Raw genomic sequence first — 24,709 nt, 5'->3', positions numbered from 1 at the left:
CATTCTTTGTGCTCAAACGCCAAAGCAGGGGCGAATCCAGATGGAATGGGGGCGTGGGGCAGGGATGTGCCCCCCTCCCCCACAACACCCCTAGATTAAAGGTCCAGTTTTGAAGCCGTTTTTTACTACAACTACTAATATTGCTTAAAATAATAATAATTTCGACAAGTAAAATGTTTAGAGAGTTAGAATTTAATAGTTACATTTGTAAACAATGTAGGTTTGAAATTGCAAGTTTTACTGTTACAGTGCTGTCAACAGTTAAATATGAGGTCAAGAAAGAGGTCTTTATTTTACTTTTTATAAAACAAGTATTTATTTTCATTGAAGTCAAGAAAGGGTGACTATAAAGTGAGTTGTTGTCGGCAGCTGGGGAAAGTAACTAAAAAAGTAACTAGTAATCTAACTTAGTTACTTTTACAATTGAGTAATCAGTAAAGTAACTGTTACTTTTTCAAGGAGTAATCAGTAATCAGTAACTGGATTACTTTTTCAAAGTAACTGTGGCAACACTGCACGAATATACATAATGTCAGAGTGGCAAGAAGGATTTTATGACTGTACACATACCTGTGATACTTTGCTTACCATCAAATGTAGTTAGCCATAACTTTACACTGATTTACACAAACGTGAAGTAAACAATCCAGACAACTGAAAACAATTAAAGACAGCCATTCTTAAAATGATCATATTTTTAACAAACCAGCCAAGATGGTGTCTTAAAAACAGTTATTATAGTTTGCCGTTAAAACCACTTCAACCCCCCCAACCCTGTCCGCTTAGGTGAGCGTCACTTTAACTGGAAAGGACCTGCTCTTGTCACGCCTCCCTCTTAAGGGGGGCAGAGCTGGAATTCTGTAGCTGTGTCTCAATTCAGGGACTGCACCTTTTCAAAGCCGTGTCTCATGAAGATCTGCTCTTCGGAGACAGCAGAGATCGAACCAACTGTTCTGAAATGAGATTGTCCAGCCCACAGGGCAATTTGTGATTACCTTTTCCCGGATCTGTCTCTTGTTGCCTGGCAACCTTGACAAAAGAAAAGTTAGCGTAATGGATATAACCTGAAGTTTAATAATCATTTTTCAGTACTTATTTACACTTTACCTATAAACATTACTTATTTACAACTGTACAAATAGAGCCCCTGACGTTTTTAAACTAACCATTCATTTTTTTCTCAAAAAAAAAAAAAGATAAAAAAGAAAAGCACAATGGGCCTCATGTATCAAAGTTGCGCACTTGTGGCATAAATTTACGGTGTAAATTTGAAGTACACCAAAGTTGCCGTGACATGTATCAAGCAGTGCGCACCTGCCCATTTCCGGCGTACGCCTGACGTGACCTTGATAAATGCGGTGGGTGAAAACAATAGTAATTATAATAAACATGCCCATAAATATTCAGACTCCGCTTCAGACACACCCTCATTTTACGACATGGAAGCCAGGAAGAAGGCAAAAGAAAAAGAACTCCACCAATCACGACGCGTGCCAATAGAGCGTCAAAAGCGGCCGTCGCATCAATTGTTTTGTAGTATAATCAAAAAAGTGTTACAGTGGTCCCTTGTTTATCACGGGAGTTACGTTCTAAAAATAGTCCGTAATACGCGAAACCGCGACGTAGTCAGTGTTATTTTTTACAATTATTATAGACATTTTAAAGCTGTAAAAACCCTGTAAAACCACGTTATACACTTTTCTCAATCAGGCATGAACATTTTCTCACTTTTTTCTCATGTGTAAACACTCTCAAAGTTGAAACCTTAGTAGAAAAATGAGACCAAACTGTTTTCAGGCCCAAACATTTGTTTGAGAAATAAAAATGTTTTCCTAGAAATAATTATGATGGCTTTTAGAACTAACGAATGTAATTTTAACGATCAACGTACGAGGTTGGACACATAAGAAATTATTAATAGTGACTGACCAGTATTTCACAGATCGCGCCTCTGTGTCCTGATGCCGCGCCTTTTTCCACTCACACCTGGCTGCAGGTGTCTTTTTCCGAGTGACAAACACAGTTATGAGTAGTTGTTGGCGCTCTTTTTTCTTCTGGGTGAGAAGATTCTTATAAACAGACACACAGAACACTGTAAAAAAAAAAGCATGCAAAATTGGACTAAAAACTCCGCGAAACGACTTGGCCGCGAAAGGTGAACCGCGTTATAGCGAGGGACCACTGTATTCTCTTTTCACGTCAATAATTCTTGACAGGTGGATATTTGCTCGCTCAGTTAATAAGACACGCCTAATTTTTCAGATTTCTTTATTCTTAAAATGTATTTCTTTATTTATTTTATTGTGACAAACGAATGGAGACGACACAACCTGATTGCAGCACGGGCGAAGGGAATGACAACACTACAGTTGTAATTATCAATTTCATTGTCTAAAACGATCACCCCACATAAAGTTAAGCTCAGCGCTGCTCTGGCTCCAGGCTTGAAGTCTGGAGAAAAAGGCGAGCAGCGCTTTCTTTGCAGTCAGCGCTGTGGCCACGGATCGTGCTCGATACACCAGCAATCCCGCAAAAGCGGGATTTGTATTGATTATTATGTAGTATAATCAGGAAAGTGTTATTTATGTAACATATGCATTGATTTGTATAATGGCACTGTTTATCATGTTGATCATCTTCACTTTTGTGTGGATTCCAGCACTGGTTCATTTTGGTGTATAATTTACGCCACCTCTCGACCTGGTGTATGTTTTCAGCGCAGCGTACGCCAACGACCACATTGATAAATGCCAAGTAGCGCATCCGTTTTGGCGTACACCCCATATACGCTCAAATATCGCCACACGCACGTTGATACACGAGGCCCAATGACTCATGGAATTATTTGCCCTACCGTCAGATACACCTGTTGTATCCTTCATTATGAGGAGCAAGTAGGCTGCATTCATTGGCTGTTTTCCAATGAAATGAGACAATTTTGAAATGAGACAGCTTAGGTGCGCCGCTTATGACGTATGCAGCTAACAAATGCTGCCTGAGAAAACCTTCAAGAAACACTGATAATCTTAATTAAATCTAAAATGTATAAATGTGGCATGAACTTGATTAAAAATGCCCCCCACACCCCAAATACAAAACACAGTCAAACAGAACTGGCTGTGACAGATTAAGATTTTCTCTGTTGTGTAATTATGGTCATGGTGTCACATTCCTCTGCATTTTGCATTCTGTAATTCTGATGTGAAGTTCAGACATGGGGAGAGCGAGAGAGAGAGAGAGAGAGAGAGAGAGAGAGAGAGAGAGAGAGAGAGAGAGAGAGAGAATACTATAAGAGGGAATTGCAGGAACAAACTTATGATTTTTGAACTTTTGATTACCAAGTAAATGTGTTATTATCACTTTATTAAACTGGTGAACTTTTACATTTCATAACCTCAGCAAAGACAAAAACTTTGGGGAACCCCTGTGATCTTTGTTGCTCTCAGGTTGGGAACCAGGGCCTTAGAGTATATCACCATCACGATGAGGAAAGAGAACATGGGGCCAGAGGTGGGGTGGAGATCAGAGAAAAGGAGACTTGAAAAAAGAGAAGAGAAACAGAGAGGCAAGGAGATAAGCAAATATAACTGGTGAAGACAGAGAATATAGGAACAGAAGAATGAAGTCTGAGCCAGAGTGAGAGGAATAATATACATGAGAGATCACTAATTATTAGCATGTGTGTGCGTGGACACACTTACAATCATGAGTACTTTTATGTTGTCTTGTTAACTGGAATGTTAAAAAAAAGTGAGACATGTCCTTTAAAGCCCCGTTTACACATAGACGGTAAGAGCTCCTGGAAGCGTCCCAGAAGAGTTTTTGGCCATCTTAAGGATCACACGCCGTTGTTAATGCCGGCACTAGGGGGCGTGGCTTAGTTCCGGTTTTACCGGGAATCGTTGAAAAAATTATTCAACATGTCGAATAATTCCGGGAGCGCTCCCGGAGAATTCGCGTGATGACGGAGACAACGCGAACAACGGCGTTTGATACTTTTTAATCACCGTTTCATCCTGCCCCTTCCTGTAGTGCTGCACTTTACACCACCGTAATTGGCGGCCGGCGTTGTATTCCTAATCAACGGCGTGTAAAAAGGCAGCCAAAACGGCGGTAGCGGACAGTACGCCGTTCTAAACGCCACCTCCCAGTTAACGGCGTTCCAAACGGCCGATAGGCGGCGGTCAATATAAAAACGCTAGTGCGCTGCATGCAGGCCTCTCACTCGCGGCCAGCTCCAGATATTTTTGCAGAGAAGCTCCAGTATGCCTCCTAAAAGAAAATTGGCAGCGGCAAGGACTTACCAAGAGGTCTGGTTCAGAAGCAGAAGGTAGCCCTGTGGTGGAGACGGAGCAACACGTTGAGGAGGGTAAAAGGAAGGAGAATAAAAGGCTGAGTATGATCTCCCTCTCCCTGCAGTGACAGAGGCATGTATTCCTGCTGCTTCAGCCTATTATACTCTGGGGGCGGTGCCTATATGCAAAAGTTCCTGGAGTAATGCAGGATTTGCCTGGATAAATCCAGCGGTACACAGGACATTATCGGCGGCAGCAGAACACCGCCGTTCTCACGCGCGTCTTAACCTGCGATTGTAAAGGATAGAACTGGGTATTAACCCCCGTTGCCTGACGTGTGCCGGATGCTACGGCGTCAATTATTCGGCGGATTTAGCGGCATTTTATCCGCGTATTTGCGGATAGTACGACGGCCAATACGCCGGCAAAATGCTCCGCCCCTTTCCACCACGAAAACAGCCAGAACTACCGCAAACTTCGGTCTACGTACTGCCCGCCGACAAAACCGTCTATGTGTAAACTAGGCTTAAGCCTGGATCTAACTCATGATCCAGGCTGGTCACAAACCCAGACACTCACTTTCTCACTGAGCTTCTCAAGCTCAATAACTTGGAAGTGAAATGCCATTTTAAATCAAATGACACCTCTTTCCAAACACTGTAAAACAGACAGCATACTACAACCAACCAAACCTGTTTTTCCCCAAAATGAGATGTCCTCCATTCCGTTGTGGAGAACTTATCCTAGTGTCACATTCTCAGCGCTCCAGTCTGACCACAGCTGCGCTGCAGGTGCAAGTATTATAGCTGAAACTGGGGCCAAAGTCACATTTTACATTTATATCCCTCTAAATCCACTCGGCTGTAAGAGTCCAGCTGGGGTTCTCCCCAGACAATGGAACAAAGATGCCACGCCGTCATACTGCTATCTAGCGCCACTATAGTGTAGTGTCATCTCATGATGTTTTAGCGATAGACTTGATGGGAATCTAACGGCAAGCAAACCCACTTTTGCGGGAAATTTCACATAAACAACTTCAGCTCTTTATTTTATCCTGTTTCCACCCAGATGACACAAGCCATGACAAAACAAGCCTTACATGAAGGCAGATCTCTGTAGTTTTTGTTTCATCTTGGTGGGGACACAACGATCGCCGGGCCGTCCGGGGAGGAGACATGCCTGCTGTGGGTTTGATCAGATCAGAGGCTAAGAACGATACTGCATCTGTGACAGTGAACAGGGAGGCTTTTATGAAGAAAACAGCAGAACAGAATTTGAAATGATTCAGGTACCAAGACACACTATGAGATTTTGGTGCTGGATAGCTGCGTGCATTATTTCCATTCTTCTATGTTTTAAAGGACATGCCGCTCTGAAATCAGAACATTTCCGAGTGTTTCCAACAGCATTTCTTCAAGGAAACTGTGTACTTGAATGCTGCTAACATTAAAAACATTCAGTGGTGGGCACAGATAACCAAAAAATTAACTTCAATAACAGATAATAAGATAACTGAAAAGTTATCTTTGATAAAGATAAACCGATAAACCACCCAAAAATGTATCGGAAGTTACAGATAATCAATAACCGATAAATTCCAGTGTTGTCTATGGGACATTTGCAGTTACTAAAGAGCTGAAATTGATTTTTAACACGATCGCTTTTGAAAGCATCAAAAGCGGTAAAAGACCTAGAGAATAAGCAAGAATGTTTGACCATGCTGCCCCCTGCAGGAAGCAGCACAGACAAATCCTGAGAGCACCCACGAAATCAACTCTTTACTAATCATAATCATTTTTCTTTCAACATTCTGCTCCTACTGGAAGCTCTTGTTTACAACAGCGCTCAAACCACAGAGACACACCGAGAGCAGCCATAAGGCCAGCTCCCTATCAATTTCAACACTCGCCTTATTCTCTTGTCGTCACTTCCACAAAAACTAAAAACATGGCACCAACCTCGTTCGTGTGGACCGATAAGGAGTCAGAATTACTTCTAACCGTAGTTTTAGAATACAAAGTTAACAAATATATGCACACAAAAAGCGCCTGGACAATGGACAATACCAACACTTTGAGAGCAGCCATGTACCCAGACGTTTAATACTGCCATGAACACTCCTGGCCAGTAGATGGCAGTAGCGGCCTTGACAAAATGTCAAAAAAAATTCCAGATAAGCCGTGTCTGCTACATTTAAGATGCGTGGAATGTCTATAAACCCAGAGAATATATTCACAAGAGTTTTAGGCACTAGAGTTTAATGCTGTTATCTGTGGACCCTGAACAGAGTGTCTGAAATGCATTTGTCCTGTCGTGTACGTCTGAGATTACCTTATGCTACCCATAATGCATTGCTGCCTGGCACAGCATGTGCTCACAAAACCTTAAAAATTAGCACATTACTTTAAAACGAAAACATATATCTGATATTTTCACTTTATAAACTTCAGACATGATAATAATTTTAAATAACTTGTCTAAAATGAGTGGTTAAAATTTGAACCATAAGTTAAACATGTATGCCTCTGGATGACTTGGTGACATTGTGATTATATTAGTATGGTGTTAAAGGAAATTACTTTTTTTTTGGTCACCAGTTCTCCTTTGCTTACAGACAATAGAGTGGTTTCTGTTTGCAGAGAGTAGAACAACATGCCTATTAGGAAACTTTTAACAGGTAGGTCTCAACAGCATTAACAGTTTTAATAATGTTTTTCACTGTTCAGCTTAGTTTAGTACGTTATCGGTCTAAAAGTTATCGGACGGTAATTCATCGGAAGATAATTAGTCCGATGATGGTTTTTAAATTTATCTAAAAAGATAATCCGATAATGAAAACATCTTCGATAATTATCTGTTATCGGATTATCGGAAGTGTGCCCACCGCTAAAAACATTACCACCTATTAATTACAAAGTTTATATAAGTGTGATGTGGTGTTAGCACGTCCGTATTGGAAGTCTCACAGGACAAGTTGTGACATGCCCAGCTGTTACACAATTTTTCGGATACTCACTCGACTGAAAAGCCACCGAAAGCCGTCTGAATCTTCTGAATGGTTTCCAACACGGACGTGCTTTTTGTTGTGCGCCATTGCGGCTCCGTCCTGACGCGCGAATTCCTCCACACGTCTTTCATTACAAAATCTCCTTTAACAGTGGAATGTGTCGCAAAAGTGCTGATGTACACCTCTTCTGCAATTTCTGTAGTAGTCAGACGACGTCCCGGATCAACACAGCCTTCACTTTGGAAATGATCTGGTCGTTTCAGCCTGTCGATGGCCGCTCGGAGCGTGGCGCACCCTCCGCCGCTGGTGGCCGTCTTTAATCCGGCTGTAATGGTCCTTAATCTGTGTGACGCCCAGAGTAGCCTCACCGAAAGCTGTCTGAATCTTCCGAATGGTTTCCACCTGGCTGTCTCTCACAGTTTCTGGAAAAATTTGATTCAGTGCTGCTCCAATCGCTCAGCCATTTCCGTGACAATGAAAATCCGATGAGGGGGGTGGACCAGTGCTCACTCAAAGCCTGCCCACAGGCGAATGACGCAACCGACAGGCGTGAAAAAACCCACACATGCGCACAAAGGTTCAAGCTTGTCTGATGCAAGCGCACATGATTCAAATCCATATAGTTTTTTTTTTTAATAAAAAGGTCGGATAGTTTTCTAACAGACCTCGTATAAAATGAAACAGCTTTTAAAAAAATAATAAAATAGCTACTATTTAAGGAGCCTTTTATTTAGAAGCAGGTGATGTTATGCTGGATTCTCTGGACCAGATGAAGGTCTCTTCTGCAGCTTTGACCTCTGGTGGTGTTGTTGAAGACACTTTTCTCCTTGAGATGTTTTCTTCATGGTGTTCAGTTTTTGAAGTGTATCTGTATTTAGGTTGTCTGCACAGCAAATTTTCCTGACTGGGACAAATAAAAAATATTTCTTAAAATATAAAGAAACACTAAACAGTTTATATATAAAAAAGAAAAAAAAACCCGGATAAAACGACAGAAAAAAAAAATGCCCGAAAAAACAAAGTTATTTAAAGTTGAGCTTTTGTGGTCTCCAAAAAAAACTGTAGCTTTATTTGGTACAAATAAAAAAAAAGACTGAACCATTTACAAATTAAAACGTTCACTCAGATCAACTGTGCTAAAAGGCTAAGCTAACGTTAGCCGATCATTAAACCTTCACAGCAGTGCAGTAAATGTCACGTTTTATTTTTATATTATTCTCACCTCGATAAAGCTGCAGAACTAAACTCTGTTGGTCAAACTGGGAGTTCGCATATATCCAAAAAGTGGGAGATTTCGGACTGAGTGGGTTTGCTCCATCCCCCCCGGCTGCCTGCCTCGCTCTGCCCAGGGATGATGCCTGAACCCCGGCTTCTCTGTGCGGGTCAGCCCGCTGTTGCGGTTTGATCGATATCCCACCAAGTCGTCAGTCCTCCCTCGGTCGGTGTCACTCAGAAAACCAGCTGAAAAAAAAAGCTTCTCCCAGCAGGGTGATGGGAGAATCGTTCTACTGCTGTTTTTTTAAAGCTTTTTTGGTGGTTCAGGCGATGCAAATTCAAGATGACGATCGCTCAACTTTTTTTTCAGGTTGTGGAAACAGCCAGAGTGTGACATAGCAATCTCCGACCCCCTTGCCTTTTCCGAAGCGAAGTGTCTGATGTCACATGTTGGGAAGCGTTGCCTGATGCGTGTAAAGCGTGCAATGTGAAAGGCCCATAAGAATGAACTTTTACACAAGGCTAAGACTAAGACTAATTTGAAAAATGGGTGACAAAATTAACACTAATAGGATCACAACACCATCTGTGTGCTCAATAGTGACAACTGGTGTCCCAGTTGCCCCCCCAACCTTTATCCCTCTTGCTGGCTTGTGCTCATCTTTCCACATGTGTGCAGGCTGACTATGATGTCCACCAATTCACTGGGGATCCTGCAAATTCGCAGAAGGCCCCAGAAAGCAGCCCAGTCTAAATCAACCTCGGCTGCAAAGAAACTTTGCTGACATTTGTGCTTGCATTCATTTAGTACTCACAGAGCTAGGATCCCATCAATGGTTGACTTCTTGGGTGTGAAGTCAGATTGCTCTGGTGTGTGAGCAGCTAGTACTTGGGACTGAATCCTGTTCTCATCCTTGTAAGCACCTTTCCCAGAGACAGATACAATGATATATGTAATGACTTTGTAGTTTTTGCAATCCAGGAAACTACTCTTTACTTTTCAGAATGGAAAAAAGTCCTTTCTTCCTGTCTGTGGAGATTATGGCCATCTCCCAGATTGAAGCAAAGATGGTTTACAATGCCAGGAGAAGAGCATCTCCACCAACATTGCTGATCCCGGGATCTTTCCCCACCTTCAGCTGTTTCACTGCCTTTGCCATCTCATGAACATCTGATGGTTGACAGTCTTTGAAGTAGCCACAAAACCCATGGTACTAGAGATTTTTAACCAGAGGTGGAAAATCCTGGCTTCATTGAGTAAAATTCCTACAGTATATTGCGTAGAGATGTATAGCAGCCCCTGTGCTCCCGTGACGAAATGAGTCAAATTTTCGTGACGGGGTTTCGTGACGAACCAAGAGATTAATGTACATTTCGTGCTGCTGAATCATGACTTGCCATGAGACCAGGTTGTGTATAGATATATGTATTATAACTGTGCACCTAAAACAAGTAATTTCACTGATCAGCACTCACCTACCTGCCTGAATAACTGAACTAAAGAGAATCAGCTGGTTTAATGGGTGGATGGTGATAGGATTTTTACTCACTGAAGCCTTAGTTATCTACCTCTGTTTTTAACATTCTGGCAGGAGAATCAGTCTTATAGCACTGCTCAAAGAAAGCAGCTTAATGGGACAGTATACCAGAAGCATCTGCCAGGACAGTTCCATCACCCACCATGACTGTGATGGGACAAGGAGTAAGTTTGGAGAGACAATGTGCTTTGATTCATCTGTAAGCTGAGCAAGGGTCACAATACCATGAATGGTGAGTCACCTGATCATATTCTTGGTGCAAACTCCTCCTTGCTTACTTTCAAGACCATCAGAGCCTGCTTTCTCAGTTCCTATTACAGTTTAGAAGTTCCACTGTGCACTATGACTCCTTTGGATGAGTTTTAGAGCACCTACCAATATAAAACATCTCCTTCTATGGGCACAAGTGACTCATATACAAGCCCAGCAACAGTCAAATTCTGCTTGTACAAGAACATGGACATTGCATTTGGATCAACAACTGTGTCTGATGCTGAAGTCTGGCCAGGTTTATTCCTGGACACTGAACAGACAGCCATTTGCAACACTTCATATGAATCCTCAAGAAAGTCACAGCTGGTAACGTGGTCAGAAGCCTTTACAGTTCATATAATGAATTAAGAAACTGTTGTGAAAGCAAAATAATTGTCTTCATGTGATGCCATGTTTATTTGATATTGTGTTCATCACTGTGGGAATGCACTGTGAAATGTCCTTGCTTAATCCAGAGACTGTTCATGGAGTCTGAGCAAAACGACTGATAGCCACGTTTCTGTCTGACCCAGAGTCTGTTCTGATTCCCTATTCTGATTGTGTTTAACTGCAGCCTTGAGACAAAACATTTTTTGTGGGAATTCGTCTCTCCACAGCCGGTTTCCAGATTAAGTAATTTTCAGATAGCTACCAGTATCAGGTTGGGTAGATGAGCTCATGACAACTTGCGCACGAACACCATCCTGACATGTGTACATAAGGATGCACTCTAAGTGCTGATACACACGCACGCTCAGACACTTGCTGTATGCTGTTCCTTGGTGTGTCCAAAGCGCTTTGTATAATAAACCTGTTAATTTTGACAATCAACCTCCTGACTCATCCTTCCACAGACAGCCAGAGACTGTTTGGTCCAAAGTTTGAAATTTTGCCTCCACAAGCTGGTGTCAGAAGTGGGATGCTCTCTGGGAAAAAAAAAAAAAAAAAAAATAGGAAGAAAGTGGTAGGTTTGGGGTTTGTCATGTATGGTGAATTTGTTATATCTGTCTAACTGTTTTGGGGAGCAGTTATTGGTCTTTGCATGGTGTTTGTCCTTTTCTTATTTTGTGTGGGGTTTTGTGTCACTGCTTCCTCTGGTCTGTCACTTGGGTGTTTGGTTGTGGAAGGTTCCCTTCTGTTCTCTACACTTCACTTTGGACCTCCCCTTCACACCTGTTCCTCATCACCTTGTCATTACTCCATGCATTGAAGCCTCACTCTCCCCTGTCTTCTTCGCAAGATTGTTGTGCTCCATGCCTTCACTTCCAGCCTTCCTTTTTGCATTATCATCCTGCTTGCCTCTCTGTGTTTTGATGATGAAGAATATATAGTTTTATTTGAATATGTTCTAAAATATGCATTAACCATTTGTGCTTCTTTCTCTATTCAGAATCATTCTACTGTTTTATCCTTTATTGAGCTAAGAATATACGTATTGTGTTATTTGAGTGTGTCTGAATGTTTCGAAGTGGTCATTTACATTTTAATGTTGCTGTAGAAAGATACATTATTCATATGCGCATAATGATTAACAAATATTAATGCTCATTAAACATGTAATCAATAGCTGAGGTTAATCACGCAATATCCAAATGTTTAAATACTTTTTGAGTTATATGTTTGAATGTTTTTGAATTGTGTATTATGTGTACCAAATTAAAGGTATGTTATGTTTATGATTACATTTGCTTTTGTTCTAAGATTTGCTTTTGCTCAAATATAGTTTAGTTTTTTAGCAGGCTGTTGTGAAGATATGTTACTTATATAATCATTTTCAAAGTGTTGTAAATGTGATGTGTCCCTGTTTCGGTGAGGCCCTGAAGATATATTGAAAAACACCTATATGCTGCAAACAGCATATGGAACAGGATGCCAGTGCTGACCACAAACCGTCAGAGAAGGAGACTAAACTTGATATGCGGGTATGATGACACTTGTTTGTCAGAAGGTTGTGCAATTTTGAAATGTGCAAACATTCTTGTGGTATAACCGTGTGATGTGACTTGCTGACAGTCCTTCAGTTAGCAGAGTTTGCACAAAAACAATTTCTTACCAGTTTAAGAACAGGTGTCACTTCAGGAGAAAAAGTAAGAAAGAAGACTGCACAGCGCGTGTGGGCAGGACCATGCCACAAAATTGAGGGATCAAGACCACCCAGATGAAGGACAACGCTGAAGTTTAGCATAAAAAACATTGTATTAGCATAGGGTATAAAAACAAAGCCCAGCCCACTGTCTGGGGTTCCTCCTTGCTGTCAGCTTGCTGGAACACCAGACTGCTGGTTGGAAGCTCACAGCTCCTGGGACCCTCAAAACGTCTGAGTATGGTTTAGTCTATCTCACTCATTCTGTAAAATTGTAAATTCTGTCAAATTGTGTGACATTTAAATTCTGGTCAATAAATCGCTGAGTGGAGCTCTAGCCCTCTGAGTACTTGTGTTCAAATTTAAATAACTGGTCAACACCTTCTTTCAAATCAACAGACGCACGGGTTATGAGAGACAGGGGGAGGCAAGGTCACTGGAGACCCCTGAATTATCCCAAGAATGACCACCTGCTTGTTTTTTTTTGGACCACACCTCTGCCTTATGAACCTGTTACTGCTGCTGATTCTGGTCTGCCTTTTTGTGTACTGAACCCTGCTTGTTACTCCAGTAAATCTTTTTGAACAAATCCACTATGTCTGAGCCTAACACTTGTGTCCAGCCATTTTGTGTCACAAAGTCTGATAGAAACCAGCGTATACACAATTAAACATTGTAAATAATAATAAGGATAATATCAACAATGTTCAGTAGATGTGGAGTAAAGGGAAGAGAAAGCAGCAGAATAAGTCAACACTGGCTGGTTTAAACAAAACCTACTATGAGTATGGAAACTACAAAGAATGAAGGGAACTGAGAAAAGTGACATGATAAAGAATGGTTTGAAGAAATTAGAGAACCTGAAACCTACAGAGAATATTGACAGCAACTGACGTGCTTTCAAGTGGAAATTTCCACACTACTTATACACTGAGGACAAGTGATTCAGCATCTGGAATTAATATGCTTGGTGCACATTTGTATTGAAGTAGACCACAGATATGCTTCTGAAATGCGTCTAAAATGTGCTGCAATGCTGCTTGTGACATAGCAAACACTGAAAAGAATGAATTCTATCAGCTCTGTTGATGCATCCCTTATAAAATGGACCACAGATTATTTGTTTGTGTTTAAGAGCCAGTTTTTATAAGAGTCTGTCAGGTGGTGATTTATGACCCCTTCAGATTTGTCTCAAAAAATTTTTATGGGTTAGATTAGGACGTCTTACTTTGATTTGGATTAAACTTTTGGCGGTTGTCTTTTGGCGCACAAGTATAGGGGACATTTTTTGCCGCCAAAATGCAATATTACCACTTTCTCACACAGTGATTTCCCCATGCGCCCCAAGTCAAAAGTGATGAAATATGGCTCATATTGTCACTCAGCATCTCTAGTTTCAGTGCTAAAGAAAGTTTTGTGGCTGGTTTTGGTATTGGCCCTTTTTGCACTGGCTCAGTGCTCGAACTGGGCTCACATGTTTGCATGCCACACCCATTTCTCACAAATTAATTATATATATATATATATATATATATATATATATATAATGGCCCAAGTTAACAAAAACTTGCATGACTTACAAAATCATATCAATGTTATCAGTTGCATACTGTGTTTGTCATATTCACATAAAGCAGGATGGTCTTGACTGAAACAGATTTTCAGAATGTCATAACACGTGTCACAGTGTATTGTCTTGCAATTAGGCAAGCATGCCACCTATTGGTGATCACTGAAACCAATGCTGTTTTCACAGATTAGACCAACCTTTTGATTTCACTGGGAAAACACTTGAACACATAACAAAAAAGAAACAAATGCCAGGTTTAGAATCATTCACCCTATTGATGTATCCCATAATCCCTTGTGTGCCAGAGAGACGCTGCAGTCAAACAACATAGAGAATCCACATGATGACAATTGTAAATAAATATTATACTACAAAAATGTAATTTTTTAATGCTTTTCGTCATGTTAATAAGAGACGGCTGCATGATACCCTAAAAACTTGCTAAAACAATTATAACAAATAATCGATGTCTGCTATGTTTAATCTGCGTTGAATTTAATAAACGCAAACCGAATTTCAGACATATTGTTGTGTGGGTCGCTGAAGAGGAGGTACTGCTGGCCCACCACCAGAGGGCGCCCTGCCTGAAGTGCGGGCTTCAGGCACAAGAGGGTGCAGCCACCTCACGGGAGCAGCCGGGAATGACAGCTGTCTCTCATCACCACCTGACAGCTGTCACTCATCACCACCTCATCACCATCTCCATAAAATCCGGGCAGCAACACCACCTCCCTGCCAAGATATCGTCTACCAAACAGGTAAACTCTCAGCCGTTTTCTGGTGCCAAATGCACACAATTGTCTGGATTCTTTGCAGGCGTACCTGAGTATTATCTGCAGCTGGAGGTTGGGGTTTGGGGATCGTGAGGGAGATGACGGACTTCCCTCCTCACACCAAACTAGGATAAGTCATCAGGCGCTGCACGTTGTTGTACTGTGTTTGAGGTGGAGGTGTTATTCCCACCTGAAGAACGTGTTTGCTGACTGTTTGCTTGGTGTGTACACACACCCACCATTGACTGTTTCTGCTTCCTGCCAGCAGTATCAGGTCTGACAGCTGGAGACAGTGGCCACCTGGGGACTCGGGACTTGGTGGCTCCGGTGTGCTTCAGACCCGTTGGCAGTGGAAATCGTGTGGGGCCCGGCTCTTCTCTGGACAGACGTCTTCTATCCTCGAGCCTGCCCACACGTCACCTTTGTATATTGATTGCATACAAATTCTGTGATTGTCTGTATTTCGTTGTGCGCATTCACAACAGTAAAGTGTTATACTTTTGGCTCATCCATTATCCATTCATTTATGCCCCCTGTTGTGGGTCCGTGTCACTACACTTTCCCAATAGGATATCTCTGCCAACGTCATGGATTCCGAGGGGCGTCAACCATCAGTTGAACAACCAATGGAAGAGCAGGGCACACAGGTGCCAGCAGGAGGCGTGTTAGGTGAATTGCAGCACATCTTAACCGCCTTAACTGCTCAGATGGACTTAGTGACCAAGCAGAGCAAAATGCTCAATCGCAGGATGGAGGCTCTCACCGCACAGGTGGAAGCGTGCGCTCAAGGTGCGGTTGCAGCTCCTCCTCCTGCTGTCCTGGTGCCAAATATAGACATTCCACTGGTCGTTCAACGAACCCCCCCCCCACCGTCCCCTGAAGCATACATAAGTCCCCCGGAACTGTACGGAGGTTGTGTAGAAACGTGCGCAGACTTCTTCATGCAGTGTTCGCTCGTCTTTGCACAGCATCCCGTCATGTACGCGTCGGACTCTAGCCGGGTGGCTTATGTGATTAATTTGCTTCGAGGTGAGGCACACGCCTGGGCTACGGCGCTTTGGGAGCAGAATTCACGGCTCCTAATGATATATACTGAGTTTGTGAGGGAGTTCAGACTGGTGTTCGATCACCCACATAGAGACGAGACCGCTTCAATGGTGCTGCTGTCTATGAGACAGGGGCGTCAGAGTGCAGCCGAGTATGCAGTCGACATCCGCATCGCGGCTGCAAGGGCCAGCTGGAATGCTGTTGTGCTCCGCCCGCCTTTGTAAACGGACTGTCTCTGGTCCTAAAGGAGCATCTGGTGGCCAAGGACGAGCCGTGGGATTTAGACGGACTTATCGACCTGGTTATACGGTTAGACAATCGGTTAGAAGAATGCTGTCGGGAGCGAGACGAAGGACGTGGCCGGGCACGCGCCGTCCCTCTCCCTTCCGGGTCCGAAAAGGTTCCACCCTCCCCACGTGCCACAGCCGCAGCGCTCCGTGTGGCAACAGCTCCCCCTGCTCACGTTGCTAGGGAAATGAGCAGGGCCAAAATGAGATCAGATGACAGAATGAGGAGGCTGGCCTGCGGGGAGTATTTTCTCTGCAGCTCAAAAGAGCACATACAGAAAAACTGCCCCAAACGGCCAAAACGACAACACCAACGCCCGCCCTTAGAAACTGGGCTAAGGGTGGGCCAAGAAATTCACTTGGGACACACACGCATTTCTGCACGTCTCCCAGTTACGATCCTGAGTGGGGATCTAACCCTTCAAGCCCCAGCACTGGTGGACACGGGGTCAGAAGGGAATCTGCTGGATAGCAGATGGGCAAGGGAAGTAGGGCTCCCTCTAGTGGCGCTCCCTTCACCATTGAAGGTGCGGGCATTAGATGGCACCCTTCTCCCTTTAATCACACACAAGACACTACCTGTAACTCTGGTAGTGTCTGGGAATCATCGGGAGGAGATTGAGTATTATGTGACTCCTTCTACCTCCCGCGTAATTTTGGGCTTCCCATGGATGATAAAACACAATCCCCGGATTGATTGGCCGTCTGGGGTTGTGGTTCAGTGGAGCGAAACCTGCCACCGGGAGTGTTTAGGATCCTCGGTTCCCCCCGGTTTGACTGCTAATGAGGAGGTTAAAGTCCCCCCCAATCTGACGGCAGTGCCCGAGGAGTACCACGATCTTGCTGACGTCTTCAGCAAGGATCTGGCACTCACACTGCCCCCGCACTGTCCGTACAATTGTGCCATTGATTTGATACCGGGCGTTGAGTACCCGTCCAGCAGGCTGTACAACCTCTCACGTCTTGAGCGCGAATCAATGGAGACCTACATCTGGGACTCGTTAGCTGCCGGGCTGATCCGGAACTCCACCTCCCCGATGGGTGCTGGTTTCTTTTTTGTGGGCAAGAAAGACGGCGGACTCCGTCCATGCATTGATTACAGAGGGCTGAATGAGATTACGGTTCGCAACCGATACCCTCTACCCCTGTTAGATTCAGTGTTCACGCCCCTGCATGGAGCCAAAATCTTTACGAAACTGGATCTTAGGAATGCTTATCACCTGGTTCGGCTCCGGAAGGGAGATGAATGGAAGACGGCATTTAACACCCCATTAGGTCACTTTGAGTACCTGGTCATGCCGTTCGGCCTCACTAACGCCCCCGCGACGTTCCAAGTCTTGCGGGACTTCCTGCACCGATTCGTCTTCGTATACCTGGACGATATCCTCATCTTTTCCCTGGATCCTGAGACTCATATTAAGCATGTATGTCAGGTCCTGCAGCAGTTGTTGGAGAACCGGCTGTTTGTGAGGGCGAGAAGTGCGAGTTCCACCGCACTTCTTTGTCCTTCCTGGGGTTCATAATCTCCTCCAACTCTGTCGCCCCTGATCCAGCCAAGGTTGCGGCGGTGAGAGATTGGCCCCAACCAACAAGCCGTAGGAAGCTGCAACAGTTCCTCAGCTTTGCAAATTTCTACAGGAGGTTCATTAAGGGCTACAGTCAGGTGGTTAGTCCCCTGACAGCCCTGACCTCCTCTAAGGTCCCCTTCACCTGGTCGGATCGGTGCAAGGCCGCGTTTAGGGAGTTGAAACGCCGGTTTTTGACTGCACCAGTTCTGGTGCAGCCCGATCCTAGCCGCCAGTTTATAGTTGAAGTGGATGCCTCTGACTCAGGGATAGGAGCCATGCTGTCCCAGAGCAGGGAGTCCGATAAGGTCCTCCACCCCTGTGCCTACTTCTCCCGCAGGTTGACCCCGGGAGAGAGGAACTATGACGTCGGCAATGGGGAACTCCTAGCGGTGAAAGAGGCTCTTGAGGAGTGGAGACACCTGTTGGAGGGAGCTGCGGTACCATTTACGGTTTTCACGGACCATCGGAACCTGGAGTACATCTGGACTGCCAAGCGGCTGAACCCCAGGCAAGCCCGCTGGTCACTGTTCTTCGGGCGTTTTGACTTCCAGATCACCTACCGCCCCGGGACCAAGAATCAATGATCTGATGCCTTGTCCTGGGTACACGAAGAGGAAGTCAAAACCAAGCTATCAGATCCACTAGACCCCATCATCCCCGAGTCCACTATCGTGGCCACCCTCACCTGGGACGTGGAGAAGACCGTCCGGGAGGCCCTGGCATGGAACCCGGACCCGGGGACCGGCCCTAAGAACAAACTCTACATCCAACCAGAGGCCAGTCCTGGACCGCAGTCCTGGACTTCTGTCACAGTTCCAAGCTCTCCTGTCACCCAGGGATGCGAAGAACCGTGGCAGTGGTCCGGCAGCGCTTCTGATGGGCGTCCATGGAGGCCGACATCCGGGAATACATCCAGGCCTGTACCACCTGCGCCAGGGGCAAGGCGGATCACCAGAAGACACAAGGACTCCTCCAGCCGCTACCGGTGCCTCATCGCCCCTGGTCCCACATTGGTCTGGACTTCGTCACGGGCCTCCCGCCGTCCCAGGGCATGACTACCATCCTCACGATAGTGGACCGGTTCTCCAAGGCGGCCCACTTCGTTGCCCTCCCGAAGCTCCCAACGGCCCAGGAGACAGGACACCTCCTGGTCCACCATGTTGTACGTCTGCATGGGATACCAACTGACATTGTCTCGGATCGTGGTCCTCAGTTCTCCTCTCAAGTCTGGAGGAGTTTCTGCAGGGAACTGGGGGCCACCGTGAGCCTCTCGTCCGGGTATCATCCACAGATGAACGGACAGGCAGAGCGGGTGAACCAGGAACTTGAAGAGGCCCTCCGCTGCGTGACCTCCGCGCACCCGGCAGCCTGGAGTGACCATCTGGCCTGGATCGAGTACGCTCATAACAGCCAAGTGTCCTCTGCTACCGGCCTCTCCCCATTTGAGGTGTGTTTGGGGTACCAACCCCCATTGTTTCCAATGGTGGAGGGAGAGGTCAGTGCCGCCTCGGTCCAGGCCCACCTACAAAGATGCCGTCGGGTGTGGCGCACCGCCCGCTCTGCCCTGTTGAAGGCCCGGACGAGGGCCAAGGCCTATGCAGACCGCCGGCGTTCCCCGGCCCTGCATACCAGCCTGGACAGGAGGTGTGGCTTTCAATGAAGGACATTCCCCTCCAAGTGGACTCCCCTAAGTTGAAGGACCGCTACATTGGACCATTCAAGATCCTCAAGATCCTCAGGCCAGCCGCAGTGAAGCTACAGCTCCCAACTTCACTGCGGATCCACCCGGTTTTTCATGTTTCACGTATCAAGCCACACCACACCTCACCCCTCTGCACCCCCGGACTGGCGCCGCCTCCTGCCCGGATCATCGTTGGGGAGCCTGCTTGGACGGTTTGCAGGCTCCTGGACATCCGTCGAAAGGGCCGGGGGTTCCAGTATTTGGTGGACTGGGACCCAGCCCTCCTGGCCGACTTCTACACCCGTCACCCGGACAAGCCTGGTCGGGCGCCAGGAGGCGTCCTTTGAGGGGGGGGGTCCTGTTGTGTGGGTCGCTGAAGAGGAGGTACTGCTGGCCCACAACCAGAGGGCGCCCTGCCTGAAGTGCGGGCTTCAGGCACAAGAGGGCGCAGCCGCCTCACGGGAGCAGCCGGGAATGACAGCTGTCTCTCATCACCACCTGACAGCTGTCACTCATCACCACCTCATCACCATCTCCATAAAAGCCGGGCAGCAACTCCACCTCCCTGCCAAGATATCGTCTACCAAACAGGTAAACTCTCAGCCGTTTTCTGGTGCCAAACGCACACAATTGTCTGGATTCTTTGTAAGCGTACCTGAGTATTATCTGCAGCTGGAGGCTGGGGTTTGGGGATCGTGAGGGAGACGATGGACTTCGCTCATCACACCAAACTAGGATAAGTCATCAGGCGCTGCACATTGTTGTACTGTGTTTGAGGTGGAGGTGTTATTCCCACCTGAAGAACGTGTTTGCTGACTGTTTGCTGGGTGTGTACACACACCCACCATTGACTGATTCTGCTTCCTGCCAGCAGTACCAGGTCTGACAGCTGGAGACGGTGGCCACCTGGGGACTCGGGACTTGGCAGCTCCGGTGTGCTTCAGACCCATTGGCAGTGGAAATCGTGTGGGGCCCGGCTCTTCTCTGGACAGACGTCTTCTATCCTCGAGCCTGCCCACACGTCACCTTTGTATATTGATTGCATACAAATTCTGTGATTGTCTGTATTTCGTTGTGCGCATTCACAACAGTAAAGTGTTATACTTTTGGCTCATCCATTGTCCGTTCATTTACGCCCGCTGTTGTGGGTCCGTGTCACTACACTTTCCCAACACATATTATACATATTAGTCTGGAACAAAGAGGCCAAACAGAGTTGTAAAGAACAATAATCAAGACGTTAAAGAGCAAACTTTCCCCAGAACGACATGATCTTAAAGCGAGCGGAGCTCACAGCAGCTCCCATTGAAAATAACGGAGAGACAGCCTGTGATTCTCGCTACATAAAACAAACGCAATAACAACGTCTATAAACCCAGAGAATATATTCATGAGAGTTTTAGGCACAATATAAAAATAGTTTTATGTTGCGATGTTAATGGTGTTGTCTGTGTGTTGCGGTTAAAGTGAAGCCCGATCAGAGCATCTCAATGCAGTTCTCAATGTTACTGAGATCTCGCAGCGTGGGATTTGAAACATCAATAGGGCGAATGGGTTCTAGTGAAAAAATACATGATTAAATATATAATTATTTGAAAGTGTTTATTTTTGCTGTTTAGTTCCTATTTGGCCACCGGGTGGCAGCCTACAGTCAGAATGGCTTGCCACACTGCACTACAATTTACAGAGCCCCTGGGAACAAATTCTGCATGTTTCATGAAAATCGGAGCAAGATGCCAATTTAGTATTTGGCCTCTTCATGAAGTGGTCCAAAACAGTGCAAAAAGGGTCAATACCAAAAAAAGCCACAAAACTCTATTTACCACTGAAACTAGAGATGCTGTTTGATAATATGAGCCGCATTTTATCACTTTTGACTTAGGGCTCATGGAGAAATCACTTTGTGAAAAAGTGGTAATTTTGCATTTTGGTGGCAAAAAGTGCCCCTATACTTGTATGCCAAAAACTAGTTGCCAAAATATTCATCAAACTCAAAGAGGTCCTAATCTATCCTAATCTAAATGGTATTTGTAAGGAGTTTGATTGATTTCATAGCAACACATCATATACTTAGTAAGCAGCAATATGGATTTAGAAAAACAATCATACAACTTCATTGGATGACTTTGTTGAACAAATTAAAAATGTAACTGAGAGTAAGACAGACACCGTTGGGGGTATTTTTGTTTACAGAAAGCATTTGACATGACAGATCATGCCTTAAGCCCCAGTCACATATAGCAAGAATGTGGAGGAGCCATTCTGACATGGCAAATATTGCCATTATCTGATGCAGTTGGGAGGAAAGGGGCGTGGTTCAAACACATCCAGACTGCCTCGTCCACACCTGCACGATGGCATCCCAAGTGTGTTTAGACAGCAGGTGGATGACACAGATTGCTGTCAGATGGCATAAAAGGCACTGCAGTCTGCCCGATCTCCAACAGTCTGCAGGGCAGACCGGAGCGCTGTTTTCCTCATGCGCACTTTCGCGGACGTTATCATACTGGCACGTGCAGGACATACCGGTCATACCGGCAGGCATACCGTGCCAGATCTATCTCGAGGTTCCGTTCATATGCGCTCAAATAATTTCTGATCACATTTTGCTGCCATAGGAATATGTAAATTGTGGTTAGATGGTCCTCAGACTGCTCATGGACCACGGTCAGATAGGTGTCCCATCTCGACTGCACCCGGAGAATTATTAACATGTGCTTCACACTCGGGGCTGCCGGCAGATTTTGACCAAGTGTGTTGACTTCCGCATATAGCTGTCAGAACATTTTGGAACTGAAATCCGACACCTTTCGGATGTGCGCCATTTCATAAGTCTGACGCCATTTTGCATGATTCCGGCTATGTGTGACAGGGATATTATTATTGGGCAAATTGTAGAAGTATGGTATCGGGAGTGGCATATGAATGGATAGCGAGTTATTTATACAATAGGTATCAGGATAAATTCTGAAATTTTGAAGATCACATGGGGTGCCCCAGGGTTCAGTCCTTGGTCCATTATTGTTTCTTTTATATATTAATGATATATGTTTGGTTTCTAAGTCCCTGACTTGCATTTTGTTTGCTGATGATACAACTGTATTTTACAGTGGGGATCATTTGGGACAGCTTTTGGACATGATGGAGAAGGAATTAAAGAAATTTAAACAATGGTTTGATTCAAACAAATCAGTGTCCCATTTTGGTAAAAGTAAGTGTATTACATTTGGAAATAAGCCCAGGAATCTAAGCAGAAATTTACTATGACATGATACTGAAATTGAAATTGAACTTGTAACTGAAACAAAATTTCTTGGGGTTTTTATTGATGCCGAATTAAGCTGGATAACACATATTCATTATGTTAAATCTAAAATGTCTAAAGCCATTGCAATCCTGTATAAAGCAAAAGACTTCCTCTCACAACATTCATGAACTATTTTATATCATTCATTACTTGTGCCATATTTGAACTATTGCATTGAGTTTTGGGGAAACACGTGCGAAACTAATACAAATCAATATTTTTACTATAAAAAAGCTATAAGAATTATTAGTAACAAACCCTTCTGTGAACCAACCAACTGTTTATTTGTCTGTTTAGATATTCTAAAATTCTGAGACTTGGTTGATTACACTACAATTCAAATCATGTACAGTATAAGGACAAAAACATTTTTTTTTTTTCCTGAACATGTTCAGGATCTGTTTAAAATGAGGGAGTGCAGTTACAATTTGAAAGGAATGTTAGTAGTTGAGAAGGCAAAGATTCAAACTACTATAAAAAGTCAGTGCATTTCTGTTAAAGGTGTTAACATTTGGAATAACTGTCCTGATAATATCAAATAATCTGGTACCTTTGTCAGCTTTAAAAGGCTCTATAAGAATAATATAATTACTTCTTATAATCTGATTAACTAGGTTTATTGACTTTTGTTACTGTTTTGGGGGATTGTGCACTGTGTTTGTCTGGCTGTGTTTGGGTTTTTTTGTTGTTGTTTTGTTTTATTTGTTTATTGATTAATTGATACTGTTTGTCCTGGGATTTGCTGTTGTAAGTATGTGTATATGTGTATGTATGTATATATGTGTGTTTATACATTTTACTTTTGTGATTAAAGGGGTGGGCGTTTATAAGGGCCCCTTCACACATAACAAGATTGAAGTTGACGAGCACACGAAGGAGGAATTTCATGCCAGTCGTGAAAAATCGGAGCTGCCTCCAATGCCTGGTACACCTGTCACTACAGCTATTAGTGCACACAAGTGGCAGAACGACAGAGAGTGCCCTGTGAGAGCCCATTTGATCCCTCTCGCAGCAGGTGTCAGCCAAATTCCAGGTGACACACACGAACATCTAATACTGCTCTGATGTGTGGCCATTTGCGCTGTCAGCACGAAAATTGTGAGCAGGCCACCACGTTCGAGCTGGCTGTGAAATTTTCTAAGTGCCCCCACGACTATGATGTTACCAAGTACACATGTGGCTTGCCAGAGTGTCGGCCCTCCCACGACACATACACACATATGCGACACACATGTTTTGCGTGCCACCCCCGCTACCCCCAACATGTGGCGTGTGTGTCGTTTGCGCCTTCCCCCCTGTTCCCCTCCACAGGCAAGGCACCTCTCATCTGATCACAGAGTGACACCTTGGTCTGTGTGCTGAACAGACAGGTGGGCGTGGTTGACTGCCAACAGTCTGACTGTTTAGATCTCTGGTCCTGGACGTCACAGCTGCAGAACACGTACCGTGTTTAGACAGACAGGACTTTACAGCTGTCTACCGTGACACGCATGTGTGTGCTTGATGACCTCATGTGGAAAGACATAAGAACATATATCGTGTTTGTGATGGGCTGGAGCATGCAGCACGCACATTGACAGGCTGCCCCAGCTGAAGTGGACTGTCAGTTCATGTGGACATGCAGCAGGCGATCTGAATGTCACATCTGTCTGACAGGACACACGTGTCAGCCGGACACGGGTACAGGCTGGCCCGACACACGTGTCCTGTGAGAGGTGCGGAGCAGGTGACAAGCCAACAGTGTGACAAATACTCCACTTTCAGTCACGTACAAGGAAAAATATGCTGTAACAAACGGCGTTTGGTCAGTTATTACAGCACTTTTTTCGCCGTAATTAAAGATGAGGAAAACCTCCTCTTCTATACATCATCTTTTAGGCTTTTTACGCTCCCATCATAAAGGCCCTTTCACACCAAATGCTTTATAGGTTCAGACAATGCCTACCAACGCTTTAACGCCTCAATGCGTGACGTCAGATGCTTTGCTTTGGAAGCGGCAAGGGGGGCAGAGATTACTACGTCACACTCTGGCTGTTTGCACAACCCGAAAAAAAGTTGAGTGATTGCCATCTTTGAATTTGCGTCG

General features: G+C 44.7%; 1 protein-coding gene and 1 long non-coding RNA gene across 2 annotated transcripts in view; both read right to left on the bottom strand.

The window, feature by feature from the left end:
* ajap1 (adherens junctions associated protein 1) overlaps positions 1 to 24,709 on the bottom strand; it is a 366,102-nt gene that overhangs the window by 28,008 nt on the left and 313,385 nt on the right. The window lies entirely within an intron of this gene.
* LOC117511982 lies at positions 1,850 to 22,777 on the bottom strand. The gene is made up of 3 exons (XR_004561172.1): positions 22,667 to 22,777; positions 16,904 to 16,906; positions 1,850 to 1,860 (listed from the first exon to the last, which is right to left on the bottom strand). It is a non-coding gene; the product is annotated as an uncharacterized LOC117511982 (long non-coding RNA).

This window comes from Thalassophryne amazonica, chromosome 6 (genome assembly GCF_902500255.1).
Source record: "Thalassophryne amazonica chromosome 6, fThaAma1.1, whole genome shotgun sequence".
Taxonomy (NCBI): Eukaryota; Metazoa; Chordata; class Actinopteri; order Batrachoidiformes; family Batrachoididae; genus Thalassophryne; species Thalassophryne amazonica.
Note: the sequence above shows the minus strand (reverse complement) of the source record. Positions and strands in the feature narration are given on the sequence as shown.